Source organism: Podarcis tiliguerta, assembly GCF_965153285.1.
Source record: "Podarcis tiliguerta genome assembly, chromosome: W".
Classification (NCBI taxonomy): Eukaryota; Metazoa; Chordata; class Lepidosauria; order Squamata; family Lacertidae; genus Podarcis; species Podarcis tiliguerta.
Genome location: NC_139552.1, coordinates 7,189,256 through 7,212,327, shown reverse-complemented (window position 1 = coordinate 7,212,327; position 23,072 = coordinate 7,189,256). Strand labels below are relative to the sequence as shown.

At 43.1% G+C, this 23,072-nt stretch overlaps 1 long non-coding RNA gene across 1 annotated transcript; it reads left to right on the top strand.

The window, feature by feature from the left end:
* Window positions 1-627: 627 nt before the first annotated feature.
* On the top strand, window positions 628-2,178 carry LOC310668748. The gene is made up of 2 exons (XR_014506831.1): window positions 628-772; window positions 2,034-2,178. It is a non-coding gene; the product is annotated as an uncharacterized lncRNA (long non-coding RNA).
* The last annotated feature ends 20,894 nt before the right edge of the window (window positions 2,179-23,072 follow it).

The following is a 23,072-nucleotide window of genomic DNA, read 5'->3' as shown; positions in this document are numbered from 1 at the left end:
TCACGCACAGGCATCTTCCAAAAACCCAACCCAAACCCCCAAAGGGCCATGGCGATCAGCAAATGGTTACGGGGGCAGGAATGTGAAATCTGGAAGCCCCTAGTCATGAACCGACACATGGACGGTCAGTCGTTGTGACTCAAGGAATGAGGCAGTTGAGCAGCTCGGCAGCCCTTTTTAGGATCCACTCTGCTCACCCCGAAAAGGGGGAGGGGCTGGAAACGGTGCCCTAAACATAGCCTGCCTCCCTTTTCCCCTGACTGGATTACCGCGCCCAGTGGGGTCACCACCCAGGGGTCGTAAAAGTCAATTGAACTTTGAAACATGGAATATATGGACTTTGTCAGATAGCACAGACAGCGAACGTCCTGAACACAGAACACAGCCTACGTATTTCCTGCTCACAGGAAGTTTCTGTTTTTGTATATAGCTTTCGTTCTCTCTCTGTGCCTCGACACGCAGGCAGGCAGTCATATTTTTTTCTTTGTTCTGACCAACGCTGAATAAAGTTGTAAAGATGCTCTCCTGAGTGCATCTTTCGTTGTGCGAACTCTGCTGAAAGGGCGTGCACGAGACCTGGAATGTGGCAAGCTATTTCTGAGGCTCGTGTCACTAATTGACTGATGCTGTTTGTACGGGAGATCGATGGATCGTCTGGAATCGATGTGGAGGCATGATGACCTTTGTCTCCCTGGCAGTATCCCAACAACAGGTTTCAGGCCCAGATTCACGGCACTTACAGGAGAGTAAGACTTCAAAAGACTGCTGTGAGGTATGTGGAGAAAAGTAAGACTTTTCTGTTGCCGCGGCAGAGTCTTTGAAGTCCGGCCGGCTAATTAGCCTGGGAGACGAGCCAAGCAGGCCTCAAGATTTATGAGTTGCCGAGATAAGGAGGCATAAAGGCTCATGGCTCAAGTGAATAGCTGAGATGGATCTATTACAATCCTCAGAAGCTGCTCCGTGTCCACCAAAGCTAAACGGCCACAATTATCAGACCTGGGCAAGGTACTGTGAGGGCCAGATGAGGAAGCTTGGTGTGTGGAATGCTATTACTGAGGACCCCCCAGCCCCTGTGACAGATGAATGGAAGGCACAGGATTCAAGAGCCATGGGAATAATTTTGCTCTCAGTAGCTCCTGAAGAGTTAATCACCCTGGCTGGCAAGGCCACTGCCCGTGAGATGTGGGACGGGCTTAAACCCTGTCATCTCCGACGAGAGGCTGGGTCTGTGTTGCTTTACTTCAGAAAGCTGCACAGGAATCGTTTGGAGCCAGGGGAAGACCTTAGAGCCCACGTTTTACATTTGCAGCATCTCAGACAGGAATTGACTCATAGAGGTTTCAATATGCCTGAGTCACTGTTTGCAATTCTCATCCTGGACTCCCTGGATGAAAGCTACAATGCCGTGGCAAGTCAGCTGGCGACTCTACCTGCACAGGACCTCACTGCTACAAAGGTTTTGGCGACCCTGCAAAACGAATATGATAGGAGGAATGCAGCTGAGTCGGCTTGTGCGCTTCAGGGGGAGCAATGTGGGACAGCATTCCAGCCTCCAGGGGGAGCCAAAGTCTCGGCAGCTGTGAAGTGCTGGAACTGTGGGACCCAAGGTCATACTCAGAAGTTTTGTCCAAAGACTGGAAATGAACAAAAGAAGAAGCCAGCAGATGGCCAGAAGCAGAAGGGAGGTGAAAAGCCCAGGCCAGGGAAAAACAAGGCTTTGTTTGCTGGCACTGCTTCTCCAAAAGCCAAAGGCAAGTTTGATGGCCAGGAGCAGGGGGGCAAGCAGTTTAAGCCCACGCCGGTGGAAAACAAGGTTTTGCTTGCCAGAAAAGCTGCTCCAAAGGCCAAGGCCAGATTTGTTGTCGATTCTGGAGCATCAAGGCACATTGCCAACAAGCGCCTATTTATCTCCTTCACGCCTCAAGATGGAGAGATTCAACAGGCTGATGGAAAGACGCTGCAAATCACAGGAGTTGGAACTGTGAAACTGGAAAGTCTGCATACAACCATTAAAGATGTACTTTATGTTCCAGATTCTGCAGACAATTTGCTCAGTGTCCCACAGCTGACTGGGCGTGGCTTTGAGATTTCCTTCAAGAGGAGCGTCTGTGTCATCAGGAAAGGCAAAGAGGACATTTTGCATGCAAAGTTTATGGATGGCTTATTCTGTATAACTTATGATGACAATGCTGTTGCTGTGTCTAATGATGATTCTTGTTGTGTTGCACAAACTAACAAAGTTCTTCATGCAGGATGTATTCACAAGGCGCAAAAAGATTTGGTCACATGTCTTGGCAGGCACTGGCCAAGATGCCTGGAATGGTTCAGGGTTTGAACATCAAGCCCTGTAAGTTTCACATGAAATGTGTATCTTGTGCAGAGAACAAGGTGAAGGTTGCTCCAAAAGGCAAGGAGTCTAGCAGGCAGGCTTCCAAACCCTACCAGCTAGTCCATGCAGACCTGGTTGGTCCACTTGCGCCCTCTTTGGGTGGAGCAAGATACTTTATGGTTCTAATTGATTCTTTTTCCAGGTATATTCATGTGTTTATGCTCCAGCAGAAATCAGAAGCGTTTTCTACGTTCAAGGCATTCTGTGCTTGGTTGGAGAATGCTCACAGTAAACGTATTGGCAGTTTGTTTTCTGATCGAGGCGGGGATTTCACTTCTCAGCATTTTGAAGCTTTTCTGACTGAGAAGGGAATCCAGCATAGCCTCTCAAGTCCTGGATCTCCATGGGAGATTTGTGAGCAAGCAAAGCAAACGTTGCTGCAAGGCCTGAAAACCTTGTTGCATGATGCCAATCTCCCTGAGAAGTTTTGGGGGGAGTCTTTGAACACGTTTGTTTACACTTATAATCACAGATTGTCATCACCTATTGGTTATACTCCCTATGAGAAGATGTTTGGTAAGAAACCTTGCGTCAAGCGCATGAGAATCTTTGGTTCTGACATGTGGGTACACACCCCACAGAGCTTGGGAAGCATGGGGCACATGGTTTGTTCATGGGGTATGAAAAAGGTGCATACAGGGTATGGATGACTGACTCTAAGACCATTAGGTTCACAAAGAGTGTTGAGTACAATCCTAAGTGGGGGGGAAATGTGGGAATTTTCCAGAGTCACTCAGAGGAGGATGAAGATGATGTGAAAAAAGCAGCTGATGTTGAGGTAGAAGAGGAAGCTGAGGATGATGATGATGATGATCAGAGTTTGGATTCCAGTTTGGTGGGCAGCGCTGCTGCTGGTGTCAGCGACAGTGATGACACAACAGACTACAAGAGTGCAAAGGCCTCAGTCAGACCATCTGATGCGTCTGACAATGAACTGGAAGAACCACTGTTCACCATTGGTCATTTTTCTCCTAAGAAGGAGGAGATGAGTGCAGAAGACTTGCGTCTAGTACGCAGATCTGAAAAGGCCACAAAAGGCAAACCTCCAAAGAGATTTGCTGATGAGTTTGCTAAGATGGCAACTGCTGTTCTTAGTAGCTCAGAGAAGGTGTGGGAACCTTCAAGCTTCAAAGAGGTTCAGGAGTTAACCTCTAAAGATGCTGAGCCTTGGCTTAATGCCATGAAGGCTGAACTTGATTTCTTGGATAGGAACCAAACTGGGGAGCTGGTACCGGTAGTCCAAGGAATGAGACTGGTTGGCAGCAAATGGGTCTTCAAGGCCAAGACAGACCAGAATGGCAAGGTTGTCAGACACAAAGCCAGATTGGTTGCCAGAGGTTTTTCACAGGTACCAGGACAGGATTACCATGAGACCTACTCACCCACCGTCAAGTATGAGAGCATTCGGCTAATGCTCACGATTGCTGCAGAGGAGAAACTGCACGTTTCTCATCACGATGTGAACACAGCTTTTTTGTACGGGGTTTGGGGGAGGAGCTGTATATGCTTCCACCTGATGAAATGCAGATACAGAAGGGAATGGTCTGTAAACTTCAGAAGTCCTTATATGGTCTCCAGCAGAGTGCCAGGTGTTGGAACACAAAACTCACTGAGACATTGCTTTCTCTAGGTTTTCACCAGGGCAAAGCTCATCCGTGTGTGTTTATCAAGGAGGAGGGGCAAAACAAACTGTATTGTTTATGTTTTGTTGATGATCTTTTGATGTTTTGGAAGAATCAGGCTTTGTACCAAAGCACCCTCGCTCAGCTGAAGGAGCACTTTGACATGAAGGATCTTGGTGAGGTATCCAACTAGTGGGGTGCCACAGGGTTCTGTCTTGGGCCTGGTCTTATTCAACATCTTTATCAACGACTTGGATGATGGACTCAAGGGCATCCTGATCAAATTTGCAGATGACACCAAACTGGGAGGGGTGGCTAACACCCCAGAGGACAGGATCACACTTCAAAATGACCTTGACAGATTAGAGAACTGGGCCAAAACAAGCAAGATGAACTTTAACAGGGAGAAATGTAAAGTATTGCACTTGGGCAAAAAAAAATGAGTGACACAAATACAAGATGGGTGACACCTGGCTTGAGAGCATTACATGTGAAAAGGATCTAGGAGTCTTGGTTGACCAAAAACTTGACATGAGCCAACAGTGTGACGCGGCAGCTAAAAAAGCCAATGCAATTATGGGCTGCATCAATAGGAGTATAGCATCAATATCAAGGGAAGTAATAGTGCCACTGTATTCTGCTCTGGTCAGAGCTCACCTGGAGTACTGTGTCCAGTTCTGGGCACCACAGTTCAAGAAGGACACTGACAAACTGGAACGTGTCCAGAGGAGGGCAACCAAAATGGTCAAAGGCCTGGAAACGATGCCTTATGAGGAACGGCTAAGGGAGCTGGGCATGTTTAGCCTGGAGAAGAGGAGGTTAAGGGGTGATATGATAGCCATGTTCAAATATATAAAAGGATGTCACATAGAGGAGGAGGAAAGGTTGTTTTCTGCTGCTCCAAAGAAGCGGACACGGAGCAATGGATCCAAACTACAAGAAAGAAGATTCCACCTGAACATTAGGAAGAACCTCCTGAGAGTAAGAGCTGTTTGACAGTGGAATTTGCTGCCAAGAAGTGTGGTGGAGTCTCCTTCTTTGGAGGTCTTTAAGCAGAGGCTTGACAACCATATGTCAGGAGTGCTCTGATGGTGTTTCCTGCTTGGCAGGGGGTTGGACTCGATGGCCCTTGTGGCCCAGTTCTCTAATCTGTCAAGGTCGTTTTGAAGTGGGATCCTGTCCTCTGGGGTGTTAGCCACCCCTCCCAGTTTGGTGTCATCTGCAAATTTGATCAGGATGCCCTTGAGTCCATCATCCAAGTCGTTGATAAAGATGTTGAATAAGACAGAACCCTGTGGCACCCCACTAGTCACTCGTCTCCAGGATGAAGAGGAACCATTGATGAGCACCCTTTGGGTCCGGTCAGTCAGCCAGTTAGAAATCCACTGAGTGGTAGCATAGTCTAGACCGCATTTTACCAGCTTCTTTACAAGAATATCATGGGGCACCTTGTCAAATGCCTTGCTGAAATCAAGGTAGACTACATCCACTGCGTTCCTTTCATCTACCAGGCTTGTAATTCTGTCAAAAAATGAGATCAGGTTAGTCTGACATGACTTATTTTTCAGAAATCCATGCTGACTATTGGTGATCACAGCATTCCTTTCTAGGTGCTCACAGATTGTTTGCTTAATGATCTGCTCCAGAATCTTCCCTGGTATTAATGTCAGACTGACTGGGCGGTAATTATTTGGGTCCTCTCTTTTCCTCTTTTTGAAAATAGGGACAACATTTGCCCTCCTCCAGTCTGCCGGGACTTCGCCTGTTCTCCAGGAATTCTCAAAGATGATTGCCAGTGGTTCTGAGATCACATCTGCCAGTTCTTTTAATACTCTTGGATGCAGTTCATCTGGCCCTGGAGACTTGAATACATCTAAACTAGCCAAGTATTCTTGTACTATCTCCTTAGTTATTCTGGGCTGTGTTTTCTCTGCTGAATCATTTGCTCCAAATTCTTCAGGTCGGGCATTGTTTTCTTTATCGGAGAAGACTGAGGCAAAGAAGGCATTGAGGAGTTCAGCCCTTTCTGTGTCCCCTGTTTGCATTTCACCATCTTCTCCTCTGAGTGACCCCACTGTTTCTTTATTCTTCCTTTTGCTACGAACATACCCATAAAAGCCTTTTTTGTTGTTTTAACCTCTCTAGCAAGCCTGAGTTCATTCTGTGCTTTAGCTTTTCTGACTTTGTGTCTACACGTGCTGGCTATTTGTTTGAATTCCTCCTTGGTGGTTTCCCCCCTTTTCCATTTTTTGTACACATCCTTTTTTAATCTTAACTCAGTTAGAAGTTCTTTAGTTAGCCACCCTGGCTTCTTTAGGCACCTTCCATGTTTCCGTCTCATTGGTATTGCCTGAAGTTGTGCTTTTACTATCTCCCTCTTAACAAACTCCCAGCCATCATGAACTCCCTTTCCTTTTAGTATTACTGTCCATGGGATCTCACCCAGCACTTCCCTAAGTTTTATGAAGTCGGCTTTCTTAAAGTCAAGAAATTGAGTCCTAGTATGCTTGGCTCCTCCTTTCCGCTGTATAGTAAACTTCAGAAGAGCATGATCACTTGCGCCTAATGATCCTTCCACTTCTACCCCATTAACCAGGTCATCGACATTGGTTAGGACCAGATCTAAAATGGCTGTTCCTCTTGTTGCTTCTCCCACTTTCTGGACAATGAAGTTGTCTGCAAGGCCAGTGAGGAATCTGTTTGACCTTATGCTCTTGGCTGAGTTTGACATCCAACAAATATCTGGGTAATTGAAGTCCCCCATTACTACTATCTCCCTTCCTTTTGCATGCTTGGCCATCTGTTCCAGGAAGGCATCATCTATGTCCTCTGTTTGGCTTGGGGATCTATAGTAAACTCCCACAATGAGGTCACTGTTATTCTTCTCTCCCTTAATTTTGACCCAAATGCTCTCACTTTGGCTTTGAGGTTCTAAATCTTGGATCTCTTCACAGGTATACCCATCCCTGACATATAACGCCACTCCTCCTCCTTTCTTGTCTGGTCTGTTTCTCTGAAATAGATTGTATCCCTCCATTTTTACATTCCAATCGTGGGACTTATCCCACCAGGTTTCAGTGATGCCTATTATGTCATATTTAGTTTGCTGTACCAAGAGCTCAAGCTCATCTTGTTTATTTCCCATGCTTTGTGCATTAGTGTACAGACATTGAAGTCCATTAGTCATTCCCCCGTGTCTCTTATTTAAGGATTTTTTCCTCCCACCACTAGGTCTGCTTGCTGTTTGCTCCATTTGGTCTATGACATTTGGATGATCATCTTCATCAATTGATAGACTCCTACCTTCAGGAGCACTGTCTCCCTCCCCCACATTAGTCGGTTTAAAGCCCTCCTGATGAGGTTTCTGAGTTTTTTGGCAAAAACATTCCTCCCAACCGTTGTGAGGTGCAGCCCATCGCTTGCCAGAAGTCCATCTTCAAGAAACTGCAGTCCGTGATCTAAGAATCCAAACCGTTCCTGTTTACACCATTTGCGAAGCCAGCTGTTTACTTCCACTATTTTCCCCTCTCTCCCTGGGCCACGTTGTTCAACTGGGAGGACAGATGAGATGACGATTTGTGCATTTAATTGCTTCAATTTCCTGCCCAGAGCCTCGTAGTCTCTTTTGATCTTCTGGAGGCTATTGCTTGCAGTGTCATTGGTTCCCACATGAACCAAGAGGAAGGGGTATTTGTCAGTGGGTTTTATGATTCCTTGCAGTCGTTCAGTTACATCTTGGATCTTAGCCCCGGGGAGACAGCACACCTCCCGAGACATCTTGTCAGGCCCACAGATCACTGCTTCTGTTCCCCTCAGTAGGGAATCCCCTATCACCACTACACGCCTCCTCTTAGGTTTGGTCGGGGTTCTTCCGTGAGCGGTCCGTTCCAAGGTCGCCTGCACATTCCCTGAGGACTGACTTTGCTGCTCATCTTCATATACCTGATCGACTGTAATGAAGGAGAGATCCTCAAATGGAGTCTGCTCTTCGTCTTCCATGCTAGGGGAGAGGACCTCAAAGCGATTGTGCATTTCTAAACAATCAGAGCGAACCCTGGGCCTCCTACTTCTTTGAGTCACGTTTCTCCACATATCGGGCTCCTGTGTTGGTGAACTAGCCTCCTTCCCAGGGGAGTCTCCTGTCTCCTCCTTGGTGAAGACGGTGTGCTCTGCTGCTTCCAAGAAGAGCTCCAGCTCTCTAATTCTTTGGAGCGTAGCTACACGTTCCTCCAGTTGCTGGACTTTGTCTTTTAGGAGGGCAATCAACATGCAATTGCTGCATGTAAAGCTGCCTGCAACCTTTGGCAAGATGGCAAGGATTGCGCAGGAACTGCAGGCGACTGCAGCTGTTCCCTCCCCCTCCATCTTGAGAACGTGTCGTTGGGGGTGGCTACAGCGATCCTGCATCATAAAAAGCGTGAAGACAGGACTAATAACTCCCCCCCCCTAAAAAAACCTAGGTCTCCCCCAACAAACGTTTGAGACTAGCTCCCCTAAATCTAAAAGATGGATCAAACTGCGCGCGCCGCTAGGCGCGCACCGCTGCCCTGCAAGCTCTGATAAGCTCCTCCCACAGCTAATCACCTGCCTCAACAGAAACCCTGCCCCCTCTGACCTTTGCACAGGGAGAGCAGCTAATCAGCCACAAAGAATCACACACACAAGAAAACCCCTTTGGCTCCTCCTTCAGCCGCTGGCCTGCAAGCTCTGATAAGCTCCTCCCACAGCTAATCACCTGCCTCAACAGAAACCCTGCCCCCTCTGACCTTTGCACAGGGAGAGCAGCTAATCAGCCACAAAGAATCACACACACAAGAAAACCCTTTTGGCTCCTTCTTCAGCCGCTGGCCTGCAAGCTCTGATAAGCTCCTCCCACAGCTAATCACCTGCCTCAACAGAAACCCTGCCCCCTCTGACCTTTGCACATGGAGAGCAGCTAATCCAATCCTACTGTTCAGGATTGGAAACTCTGAAGCGCATAGCCCGCTATTTGAAAGGGACTATGCACTACAGGCTGAGGTTCACCAGTCAGAAGACTGGAGGTCTTGAAATCTTTGCGGATGCTAGTTTTGGAAGTAACACCACGGATGGTACAAGCACTTCTGGAGTATGCTACATGTACAGCCACTGTCTGTTTGACTGGTTGTGCAAGAAGCAGACGACAGTAAGTTCCTGTGAAGCAGAACTCAATGCTCTGTCATTTTCACTCATGGATTGTGAATGGTTGATTCAACTGTTTCAGGACATCAGAGATTCTGTGAAATGTCCTATACAAGTGTATCAAGACAGTAGATCCTGTTTGGCTTTGCTGAACTCAGAGAGTTGCAAGCAAAGAACCAAGTACTTGCCGATTAAGCTACATCGTGCAAGAGAGTGTATTCAGAAAGGACTCATTTAGGTGTCCTACATGCCAGGAAATGAAATTCCTGCTGATCTGTTGTCTAAGGTTGTTAACAGAGAACAACTTAAGGTTTATGTACAGAGGTTGCAATTGGGTTGAACCACAGGTACTACAGGTTACACGGAAAGGGGGAGGATGTTAGGATATTTCCGTTCCACCTTAAAAAGGGGACAGGCTGTTGTGAGTCACAGCCTACGTATTTCCTGCTCACAGGAAGTTTCTGTTTTTGTATATAGCTTTCGTTCTCTCTCTGTGCCTCGACACGCAGGCAGGCAGGCATGTTTTTTTCTTTGTTCTGATCAACGCTGAATAAAGTTGTAAATATGCTCTCCTGAGTGCATCTTTCGTTGTGCGAACTCTGCTGAAAGGGCGTGCACGAGCCCTGGAATGTGGCAAGCTATTTCTGAGGCTTGTGTCGCTAATTGACTGATGCTGTTTGTACGGGAGATTGATGGATCGTCTGGAATCGACGTGGAGGCATGATGGCCTTTGTCTCCCTGGCAGTATCCCAACAAGAACCGCAATCATTGCAAGAGAGCTGCGACGTTTTACCATCGATATTGCAGCGCTTCAAGACTCTTGAAGAGCAGGCGAGGGACAACTGAAGGAAGAAAAAGGAGGTTACACATTCTTCTGGAAAGGTCTATCTGAACAAGAACATTGAATACATGGGGTAGGCTTCACTATGAAAAACGACCTTGTGAAGCTCCTGTCAGAAGTCCCTACTGGCATTAATGAGCGACTCTCAACCCTTCGAATAAAGCTCACAAAAAACCAACAGGCTACTATTATAAGTGCTTATGCACCAACACTGGATGCCGATGAAGACATTAAAGAAAAAAATTACTCTCACCTGGATACCATCCTATCAGAGACGCCTAAGGAAGATAAAATTATCCTCCTGGGTGATTTTAATGCAAGAGTTGGGTGAGATTCCAATCTGTGGCCTGAGACTATTGGGAAAGAAGAAGTTGGCAACAGCAACCAGAACGGAATCTTACTTTTGAAGATATGTGCAGTGCACAACCTTGTTATTACCAAAACACTCTTTTGACAGAAAAATAAATTTAAAACTTCATGGAGGCATCCTCGGTCAAACCACTGGCACCTCTTAGACTATGTTATTGTCCGTGCTAAAGATCACTGTGATGTGATCCCTACCAGAGCTATGACGAGCGCCGACGACTGCTGGACAGATCACCGACTAATACGCTCCACGATGGCTATCAAGATTATACCTCAACGCAGGCTTCAGGGAAGGAAACCAAGGTACAAAATGAACACTCAAGCCCTTCAAGATCCCATTAAGCGGGATTGCTTCCAAACGGCTCTTAAGGATCATCTGCTTTCAGAATTCCCTGATAACACCAAGGAACACTGGACCAAGCTAAAAACATCCATTATTGCAGCCTGTGAACAAACTATTGGATACCAAACCAAGAAACACCAGGACTGGTTTGATGAGAATGGCAGTGAGATTGGACGCATGATTGACAAGAAAATGAAGGCATTTCAGATCTGGCAAGGAGATAGAAACTGTGCCACTAAGAAGGAAAAAAAAAACCTGTGCCAATGCTAAGAAACAGAGAACTAAAAAACACCTGGTGGATAAAAAAAACCCTCAAGAGATCCAGCACTTAGCTGACACTCATGATGCACAGAGTTTCTTTAAAGGCACAAAGACCATCTATGGACCAATAAATCATGGCATATGCCCCCTACGCTCAGCAGATGGTACCACACTTCTAAAAGACAAAGAAGCTATTGCACTGTGCTGGAAAGGACACTACCAACATCTCCTTAACCACAACTCCCCCATAGCTGCTGAGGTCTTCTCACAAATCCCGCAAAAACAAATTAGAGATGAGCTTGCTGTATCTCCAAATCTGGGAGAGCTGTGTACAGCTATTAACCAAGTGAAAAACAACAAAGCCAGTGGACCCGATGGGATACCTGTTGAAATCTTAAAAGTGGGTGGAACTGAACTTACACAACAACTTCACAAGCTCATCAAAAAAATCTGGGAGAGAGAAACAATCCCAGCAGACTTCAAGGATGCCAAAATTATCAATCTCTTTTAAAAAGGTGACAGAACTGATTGTGGAAACTTTCAAGGCATCTCTCTATTAGCTGTGGCCGGCAAAATTCTTGCAAGGATCTTAGCAATATCCGATGTGACCCTTCCTGAATCCCAAAATGGTTTTCGGCCTTCTAGGGGGACAGTGGACATGATTTTCACCGCTCAACAACTTCAGGAAAAATGCAGAGAGCAAAACCAACCCCTGTATATGGCGTTTATCAACCTGACTAAGGCTTTCGACAATGTAAATCGTAATGCCCTGTGGACTGTCCTTCTGAAAATTGGCTGCCTAGATGAATTTGTAAACATCTTTTGGCTCCTCCATGGTAATATCACAGCAACAATCGCAGATGTCAGGGAACAGCCATCGGCTCAGGGGCGAGAGGTGAAAAGCTGGATGGATTACAGAGAGCACCCAAAGATCGTGGGAATACACCACCTCCATGCCCTCCCTGTGCAGTAGGCTTCCGCGCCAAGAGGGGAGGCGCAGATGGAAAGAAAGCTCTTCAATCAGAGCAGGCTGAAAGCAAAGAGTAAGGTTACCGTAACTTCCATCATAGAGCTTCAGTATGCTGATGACAACGTAGTGTGTGCACGCTCAGAGGATGTCCTCCAAACCATCCTAAATATCTTTACAGAAGCGTACGAAAAGTTTGGCCTGTTGCTCAACATCCAAAAAATCAAAGTGCTGCACCAACAAGTACAAAATAACCCCTCTGCAGCGCCACAAATCCAACTTAATGGTGTAACATTGCAAAATGTCAATCACTTCTCCTACCTAGGCAGATATCTTTCCACAAGGGTCAACATTGATGCCGAAATCCAGCATTGCCTGAGCTCTGCGAGTGCGGCCTTCTCCCGATTGAAGTGCAGAGTGTTTGAGGACCGGGACATTCGCAGGGAAACCAAAATACTTGTTTACAAAGCTATTGTACTACCAACCTTATTGTATGCTTGTGAAACATGGAACACTTACAAATGCCATCTCCAACTCCTTGAAAGATTCCATCAACAGTGTATCCGAAAAATCTTACACATCACTTGGGAAGACAGGCGAACTAATATCAGTGTACTGGATGAAGCAAAGATCACCAGTGTTGAAGCAATGATTCTTCAACATCAACTTCGTTGGACTGGTCATGTTGTGCAGTTGCCAGATGGTCTTCTTCCAAAGCAACTACTCTATTCCGAACTTAAAAATGGAAAGCGTAATGCTGATGGTCAACAAAAGAGGTTTATAGGGAAGCCAAAGTCAGAATATCAAGTCCAAACTCTTTGTAATAGTGACATTTCTCATAAATATGCTGAGACACAACCAAATAATGTTATAGTTCTTCTCATTATAGGGGTTTGGAATGCTAAAGTAGGGAGTCAAGAGATAAAAGGAACAACTGGCAAGTTTGGCCTTGGAGATCAAAACGAAGCAGGGCAAAGGCTAATAGAGTTCTGTCAAGAGAACAAGCTGGTCATCACAAACACGCTTTTCCAACAACACAAGAGGCGACTCTACACATGGACATCACCAGATGGGCACCATCGAAATCAGATTGATTACATTCTCTGCAGCCAAAGATGGAGAAGCTCTATACAGTCAGCAAAAACAAGACCTGGAGCTGACTGTGGCTCAGATCATCAGCTTCTTATAGCAAAATTCAAGCTTAAACTCAAGAAAGTAGGAAAAACCACTGGGCCGGTAAGATACAATCTAAATCAAATCCCTTATGAATACACAGTGGAAGTGAGGAACAGGTTTAAGGATTTAGATTTGGTGGATGGGGTGCCTGAAGAACTATGGATGGAGGCTCGGAACATTATACAGGAGGCAGCAACGAAAACCATCCCAATGAAAAGGAAATGCAAGAATAACAGAACAGCGCGCTCAGCTGTTGGGTCGGAGTTTAAGCTCTGAGCTGCTCGAGACAGACTCGGCACCTGGACAGGCGAAGCAGGAGCAACAAGAGGCATAAGTTGCCCCTACTTGGGTGGATTTCCGGGGAGCAGAGGCTCAGCAGTGCAAAAAGGGGGTTTCCCCACACTAGAACTGGACTTTAAGACACTTTTAAAAAGAAGAAATTTAGGGGAGAACCTCTGCGCAAAGGAGCGACACCGCCCTCCGGTGCCTTCGCCTCCAGACCCCATGAGCTAGCGCTGGACTCTCCAGTAAGATATTGACACAGATTCAAGGAGCGTCCCCCCCCCCCCCAATTACAGTGAGAAAGGGGTTATCTAAGCCCCAACAATACATCAGAAACAAAAAAAGGGGGGAACTAACAAACAGATAAAATTAAGAAGTTGCAAGTGGAATGCTAAAAGGGGGTCATCCCTCACAACAGAAATTAACGCTACAGAACCGGCAGTGCGGTAGAGATCTTGAGGGGCTTCTCTGCGCTCCCAAATCAACACAGTTAACCCAAGAAGTGTTAGTGGAGTTTGGAGTGGGGGAACAGTTTAGATCAGCTAAACAGACAACAGAAATAAGGAGAGCTCTTTACCAGAGACTTGCGGAGATCTGGAGAGGCGAGGAGAAGGCTGGAGGAGTGAGTCAGCAGATTGAGTGAGGTGGGTGGTGGCCATTACTGAAAGACTACACTGGAAAAGACTTTAAAGAGCCACTTTAACACCAGAGAAAGATAGAGTGAGGAACGGCAGGAAGAGTGACATAGCGGCCACTAGTGGAAGTAAAAGACATAACAGCTAAGAGACATAATAGTCAAGTACCGTAGGAAGAGCTACACAGCGGCCACTAGTGGAAGAAGAAGACATAACAGCCAAGAGGCAAAATAATTAAAAATAGCAGGAAGAGCTACACAGCGGCCACTAGTGGAGGAAGAAGACATAACAGCCAAGAGGCATAATACTCAAGAATAGTAGGAAGAGTGATACAGCGGCCACTTGTGGAAGGAAAAGATACAACAGCCAAGAGGAAAAGTAATAGCCATACCCGCAACGCCAATACTTGCTTAGATGAACTGTAAAGCATAAATATCAGATATAAATAAAGGGGGAAATTAAAATTCCAAATATATCCAGCATAAATATAAAATTAATTACCCATGAAAATTAGATCCAATTAAACTTCCCACAGGGGAACTCCCAATAGCTTTAATCTTTAGAGACTATATAGAATCTGAGGCGGAGAAGCGGAATCGAAAGACAAGTGAACTCAATCTCAAAACAACCAGCCACCCAAAAATACCCAAACACCCAAATGGGTTCAAAGAAAACGCAATCAACAACTGGCCAAACTTTAATTGCCAGCCAAGCAAGGAGAACTTCGGTGGCGGAAGGTGAAGTGAGTATGGATGTAAAGGATTTGATTATTGCCATGCAGAAAGACTTAGGGGACAGAATAAACTCAGTAGGCGGAAATATAAAATAATTGGAAGAGAAAGTAGTAACTATGGGCAATAAAATTGAAAAAAAATCAGCTCTTATAATGGACCTTACACATCAAATGAACCAATTGACAACAAAGAATAAAGAAATTGATAAGACAGTGCAAGAAGTGAAGGCAAAGACATTGAAGCAAGAGGAAATAACCAAAAAATGGGGGCTGAGCAAAAAGAACTGAAAAAAACCCAAGACAAAAACAAGGGGGAAATAGAGGACCTAAGGAAGATGCAGGAGGAGATTTGGGACGAATTGGCAGTCCTTCAGCTGAGACAAAAGGAAATGATTCTCCGCCTGAGAGGAATACCAGAGAGCCAGAGAGGACATTTCAACAAAATTATTAAAAGTCCTGGCGGACTGGTTGGGGGTTTAGGAGGAGGACTTATCACTTGATATTGATAAAATCTTCAGGATAAAACTGCATAAACCTAAAACCAAAAAAGGACCAGGATACTGCCTGGTCTTCTTGAACTCAAGACTTCTTAAAGAAAAAATATTACTGAAAAGTAGAAGTAATGCCTTATGTATAGATGAAAAAGTCATAGAAATAATAAAAGAGGTCCCAACTCGCCTCCTGAAGAAAAGGGAAAACTACAAACTCCTGACAACTGCTCTAAAGAAAAACAAAATTTTATTTAGATGGGAATTCCCCGAAGGGTTAACTTTTACCTATAAAGGAAAACGCAAGACCTTCAGATCGGCAGAAGAAGCAGACTCTTTTCGTAAAAAAAACCTGGAAGGACTTGGGGGGGGGGGAAACACCAAGAAGCCGAAGAAGCAAGATTGTAGCAGAACTGGAAAATAGGACTTTATTTCTAAATTTTAATTTTGAAAAGGTAATGTATGATCATTAAGACTCCATGGCACTAAAGTGCATTTCTTGGAACGTAAATGGGTTAAACAGTAAACTTAAAAGGAATAAAATAAATCAAGTATTAAAGAGGAAAAAATGGGATATCATATGCCTACAAGAGACCCATATCTCTAAAAGTCATACAAGGGTCTTACAGAATAGAAACCTGGGCCTCGAGTTTATTGCATCGGGAACAGAGAGAAAGAGGGGTGTTGTGATTTATGTTAAAGCAAGCCTAGACCCCCAATTACTTTTTGTGGATGAAGAAGGTAGAACTGTAGGAGTGCTGATTACTACAGAAGGGGGAAAATAATCATAGTGGGCATTTATGCTCCGAACAATAATAAATCAGAGTTTTTTAAGGAGCTGGAAAAGAAGTTATGGAATTATATTGGGGAGAATATTGTTCTTATGGGAGATTGGAATGGAGTGGTCTCGGTCGAATGGGATAGAACTTTTAGAGGGAAACTTACCAATTAAGGTAAATTACCGCTCTCCTTTTTCCAGATGGTGGATAATTTTGACCTCTATGACTCATGGAGGATTAAACATCCTAATGGGAAAGATATTACACACTTCTCAGAAGCTAAAAAATCAGGGGGGAGGTTAGATGCTATTTGGATTTCTAAAGGGCTGACCCTCTTCTTAGAAAAAGCAGAAATTCTGGGAAAGACTATATCAGACCATAATCCAGTAACAATACATATGGAAATTAAAAAGCAAACAAAGGGAAGGTGGAGGATGAACAATGAGATATCGAGAGACGACCAATGGGTGACGCAAGCAAAAATCAAGTTAGCGGAATTTTTCAAGATAAATGGGAAACAAAATACAGATATAAATGTAGTTTGGGACACAAGTAAAGCGTACATGAGGGGTCTTGGAATACAACAAATGGCTAGGCTGAAGAAGATAAAAGACAATAATATCCAAGAGCTAACTAAACAGATAAGAATTAATGAAAAAGTGTTGATCAAAAACCCAAAAAGTCATGAAATATTACAAAAAATAAAGATATTGCAATCCCATATCTCTAGTATATTAAACAAGGAAGTAGAAAATAAAATTAAATGGGCAAAACAAAGGTATTTTGAGTCTGCCAATAAGCCTGGTAAGTTGTTAGCATGGATGATAAAGGAAAAGCAAACAAAAAAAGTTATAAATGAAATTTTGGACCAAAGGGAGGAAATAACAGACCCAGTAAAAAAAAAAAAAAAATTCTTAAACTTTTATAAAGATCTGTATAAACAAGAACAATTAGAGGTTAATAAAATGGAAGAGTATTTACAACAAAATAAATTACCAAGAAGTGAAAAAGAAGAAGTTGAGGCCCTAAACTCCAATATAGAAATAGATGAAATAGCACAAGTAATAAAAAAATGAAGAGTGGCAAATCGGCAGGTCTTGACGGAATCACATTAATGTACTATAAGAACCTGGAAGAAGTAATCCTCCCTATATTACAAAGAATAATGAATAATATACTGGGAGGGAAAGATATACCACAATAATGGAAAGAAGCACGGATCACGCTAATCCCAAACAGGGAGTGGAGTTGACAGACATGAAAAATTATAGACCAATCTCCCTGTTGAATACAGACTATAAAATCTATGCTGGGGTGATGGCTAATAGATTTAAAAAGACTCTAAAGAAAATGATCAGCAGAGACCAGGCGGGCTTCTTACCGGATAGATATATAAAAGACAATACAAGAATAATAATTGACCTGTTGGAGTATGTGGAAATGAAACCAAGTAAAAAGATGGCCATGTTATTGGCTGATGCAGAAAAAGCTTTTGATAGAGTATCATGGAATTTCCTATTGGAAACTTTCAAAGGTCTGGACATAGGGGAGAAAATAATTAATGGAATTAGGGCGATATATGATAACCAAAAAGCAAAATTGCTAATAAATAATGAGATCACCGAAGAGTTCAGCATCGAAAGGGGGACAAGACAGGGGTGCCCTCTCTCCCCACTTCTTTTTATTGCCACCTTGGAACCACTTTTAATAGCAATAAGAAAGGATAAAAGCATAAGAGGAATTAACCTAGGAACTCTATACTACAAAATTAAAGCCTTTGCAGATGATCTAATTGTAACCACTGAAAACCCAGTGGAAAGTATCCAAAAAACGCTTGCACAACTGGAAGAATTTGGGAAGGTCTCTGGGTTCAAACTGAATAAAGGAAAATCCAAATTATTAACGAAAAATTTATGTAAGTCAGAACAAGAGGAACTGGAAAATACAACAGGTTTAAAGGTAGCCAATAAGGTAAATTATTTGGGGGTTTGGGTCACCAATAAGAATATAAACTTATATAAGGACAATTATGAGAAGAAGTGGAAGGAAATAAAAAAAAGAATTGGAGACTTGGGGAAAATTGAATTTGTCCCTGTGGGGGAGAATATCCACAGTTATAATGATGGTTTTGCCAAAGATGATTTTTATGTTCCAAACAATACCTATAATTAGAGGCGTAAAGTGTTTTAAGGAATGGCAGAAAGACCTTGCCAAGTTTATTTGGCAAGGGAAAAAACCACACATAAAATTTAAGCTACTAACAGAGTTGAAGGAAAAAGGAGGCTTTGCGGTCCCTGACCTTAAACTGTACTTTGAGACAGCGTGCTGGACATGGATTAAGGACTGGATATTAAAACACGAAAGTCCTAGATCTGGAGGGACGGGATATTGTGTACAGGTGGCATGGCTACATAGGCTATGACAAGGTTAAATCCCACAAAGGATTTTTAAATCATATTGTGAGAAGGGCATTATATGACGTATGGGAGAGGAGTAAAAAATCAGTAGTAACCAAAACACTATGGTGGCTATCACCAATGGAATCTATGTCGGTTCACAGGATAAATATGAACAGCGATTGGTTAACATATAAGGATTTAGTAGAGGAAACAAGTAGTGAACCAAAAATAAAGGACCTAAGCGAATTGAAACAGAAGGGAATAACCTGGCTGGAGTATTATCAACTAAAAGCCGCCCTTGAAAAGGATAAAAGAACCAAAGGATTTGACAAAAAAATATCCTATCTGTAGAAGGATATTTTATATAATAATCAAAAGACACTTTCAAAAATGTACAAACTACTTTTGAATTGGCAAAGAAAGGAGGAAGATATCAAAGAAATTACAATAAAATGGGAAAGGGACCTGGGACATATGATCAAACCCAATATTTGGAATGCATTATGGACTAAAAATATAAAATTCACGGCTTGTTTCCTTATAAGGGAAAATCTTATGAAAATGTACTATAGGCGGTACCTGACCCCTGTAAAACTTGCAAAAATAAATAAATCAAACAATAACAAGTGCTGGCAATGTAAGGAACAGATAGGAACATACTACCATATGTGGTGGTCCTGTCTAGAGATACAAAGATTTTGGAACATGATTTATGAAGAGATAAAGAGATTGATAAAAACTACATTTAGCAAGAAACCGGAAGAATTTTTACTAGGAATGATTTCAGATAATATTCCCCAAAACAAAACTAGGCTATTTATGTATGCAACGTCAGCAGCAAGGGTTATAGTGGCAAAACACTGGAAAGATAAAAATACACCCACTAAAGAGGAATGGGTAGTCAAATTGTGTGAGTACTTGGAGCTTGCAAAGCTGACAGATGCAATAAGAGATAAACCTAAAAAATTGGTGAAAGAAGAATGGGAATGTTAAAATAATTTAGGGGACAAGGGCTCAACAAGAAAGATCTGGCTATGTTTAAAATGATACCGCATAGAGAAATGTTCCCTGATACCAAGATGAGGGATTCCTTTGGAATGCAGATAGAGATAATTGATAAGAATAATGATCTCTTGTGAGCTTGATGGAAGTGTACAATAGATGAGCTTTCCTGCTTTGGCTTATCTTCCTTTTTCTTTTTCTTTTTTTTTTCTTTTTTTCTTTTTTCTTTTCTTTTATCTTTCCCATAGTTGCTTATGTTCTGTGTCATGTACTTTGATATTTTTTGTAGTTTTTTAAAAAGTTTTTTTCCCATCACTATTAAGGAATTTTCCTTTGTAATTTCGGTTGTCTATATTTATATGTACCTGTTTAAAGCAAAATAAAAGTTTTAAAAAGGGGGGAAAAGAAAAGGAAATGCAAGAAAGCAAAGTGGCTGTCCAACGAGGCCTTACAAATAGCGGGGGAGAGAAGGCAAGCAAAATGCGAGGGAGATAGTGACCACAGGAAATTGAATGCAGATTTCCCAAAAATAGCAAGGAGAGACAAGAAGGCCTTCTTAAACGAGCACTGCAAAGAAATAGAGCAAAACAGCAGAATGGGAAGAACCAGAGATCTGTTCAAGAAAATTGGAGATATGAAAGGAACATTCCGTACAAAGATTACCAAGATTTGCAAGAAAGCAAAGTGGCTGTCCAACGAGGCCTTACAAATAGTGGGGGAGAGAAGGCAAGCAAAATGCGACTTCCGGGTTGAGCGCCATCGGTCATGGCGGCTTCCCTCTGAACAGCGGAGGGGAGAGCTCTGAAAAAGATGGGGTTCTACAGCTACGGCGACGCGGTGAACCCTTGAAAACGTAGGCGGAGGAAGCCTACGTCCGTGGGACTCGGCGGGCACCATTAGCGCTCCCCTAAAATGTCTCTGGAGCTCAGTAAAAGCTCCGGAGTGTGGCGGGGGTTGGCGCGGTGCTGAGAGTCGGCCGCTACTTTTTCGGAGCGACGTCGCACAGCTGTGATCGGAGAGCGCTCAGCTTCTTCTTGAGACAATTTGGACTACAAAAGAAGTATCCGTGAGTAGGGGAACTGCTAAAGTTTTAAAGGAGTTCAAGTATTTAAATTTGGAAAAGATTTGGGACTAAATAAAAGAAACGTAATTTGGCACCGAAGCGGGAAGGCTTAAACAGGAAGTCAGCCTTCCGCCTGTAAATAGTTGAAAGCAAAGACTTTGTGGACTAAAACCCAGAAAAAAGGGCATTGAAAGGACTGAAATCTGAAGTCTTGGAAAAGAACAATTCCCCCCTCGGGAGGCAGGGAAAGAGGGGGGAAGATTAGAAACTTCTACTGCCTGTGTTAAAAGGAGGCTTTTACCATTAAAGATCGCCGCTCGGACCCCCAGTCCTGAGCTGTCAAAATTGAAAGCAAAGCCTCGGAGATCGTAGAAAGCGCTTAAAAGAACTTTTTCTTTACTGTAAAAGGACTAAATCTGCTACTGAGAGCTTTGGATACATTGAAGGGACAATATCGCTACAAAGTTGTTGTGAGGGGAAAGATGGGAGACATATTAACTCTTCTCCATTTGTGACTATTGGGTCCCCCTGGTGGGCATTGAGACTGCTACAAAGTAACAAAGTAACTAAGGAAATTTCCACTGTTTCAGTTCTGAGCTGTTAAACAAGTTGCAGCTCCAGAGCGACCTTGAGACTGTTTGGCTTATGGCAGAGGAAAAAGGGAAAATATACCAGTTCCAAGATAAAACTACAAGATCCGGTAAATCTTTTCACACGGGAAGGAGGGGATCCTTTCCTGATTCAACAGGAGGTGCCTCTGCTCAACCCAAAACAAAAGGGATGTCTTCAACAGATGAACTTATAACTGCAGGATTTGCAAGACTTCAAGGATCAATAGACAAATTGACAGAAGAAGTTGCAGAAACAAAAAAACAAGTTGCAGAAACAAATAAAGGGGTAGCAGAGGCATCCTCTAAAATAGATCAAAATACCGCAAGTATTAAGCAGAATACAGATTCAATTAAACAGTTGTTGGAGGAATCTGCCAAAACAAGAAAAATTGCAGAGGAAGCAAGGGAGGCTGTAGCTGCTACGGAGGAGAAACTACCACCGATGAACAGACAACTTGAGGACCATAGAGCAAGATTTTCTATGATCGAATTAAAAGACAAGCAAACCAATTTGAGAATCAGAGGTGTGCCAGGAATTGAGAAAGAGAGTCTACGGGACCTTCTTACACAAGAATTTGAAAAATTTTGGGAACTGGATCCGGAAAAAGAGGAATTTAAAATAGTAAGTGCTTTTCGACTGGGAAAAACAAGCAAAAGAATTAAAATCAGAGACTGTTTGGTTACGTTTAGATCCAAAGAAGAAAGGGACAAGATTTTGGGATTGCATTTTCAAAAAATCATTGGAAATTAGCCAGTCTAGAGCTGAAATTTTCAAGGACATCCCGAAACACCTTCTGGACCTTAGGTCTAATTATAGAGATTTGGTCACTCAGTTGAGAAAGAACAACATTATCTTCAGGTGGGAATTTCCTGAAGGGCTTTCTTTCAGCATCAAAGGAAAAAAGATAAAAATAAGATCAGTGGAAGATAAAGATAATTTTCTGGAAGTCTACGAGGAGGATTTACAGAAAGGAACCTTAAGAGGAACAGACCTGTCGGACTCACTAGAGGAAAGAAGGAAAGACGTTGCAGAAGCAATATTGAACCTGAATTTGGAGAAAAAGACACCGCCGGGACTGGAAGAGGAGAAGACTTTGGGTGCATCTGGAGGAACATAATAGAATAAACTCACCATGTCTCTGCAACTTTTAAGTTGGAATTGTAATGGTCTAAATTCGGTCAGAAAAAGGAAATCGATCTTTCATATCTTAAAAAAAGAACAATTGGACTTGATTTGTTTGCAGGAAACACATTTGACTAGGCTCCACAGGATAATTTTAATTAATAAAAGACTGGGCCAAGAATTTATCTCATCTGACAAGGTTAAAAAAAGAGGAGTAGTAATTTAGGCCAAAGAGAGCCTGTCACCAAAATTTATCTTTAAGGACGAGCAAGGAAGATATTTGGCAATTGAAATCCAATACCATGGACAGAAATATTTGATAGTAGGTGTATATGCACCAAATGAAGGAAAATCTGACTTTTTTAAGAAGTTGCATGAGACATTGATAGACTATTTGGAGTACAATGTGATTTTGATGGGAGATATGAATGGAGTAGTTTCAACAAATATGGACAAGGTACAATGGCAGGTAGTCACCAAAGATGGGAGACTACCGAAAACTTTCTTTGAATTGACTGATAACTTGGACTTGGTTGATATTTGGAGAACTAAAAACCCTTTAGGAAGAGAGGGAACCTTCTTTTCTGAAGCCAAAATGACTTGGACAAGAATAGACCAAATTTGGATCACTAGAGGACTGGCACCGAAGACAAAAAAAGTGGAAATCTGCCCAAAGACTTGCTCCGACCATAATGCAGTAAAGATGGTAATGAACTTACTACCAACTGCTTCCTTTAGATGGAGGATGAATGACTCTCTGTTTAGAGATGAGGAAATAACCAAGAAGGCCCAGAAAACCCTGAAAAATTATTTTGAGATAAATTTGAACACC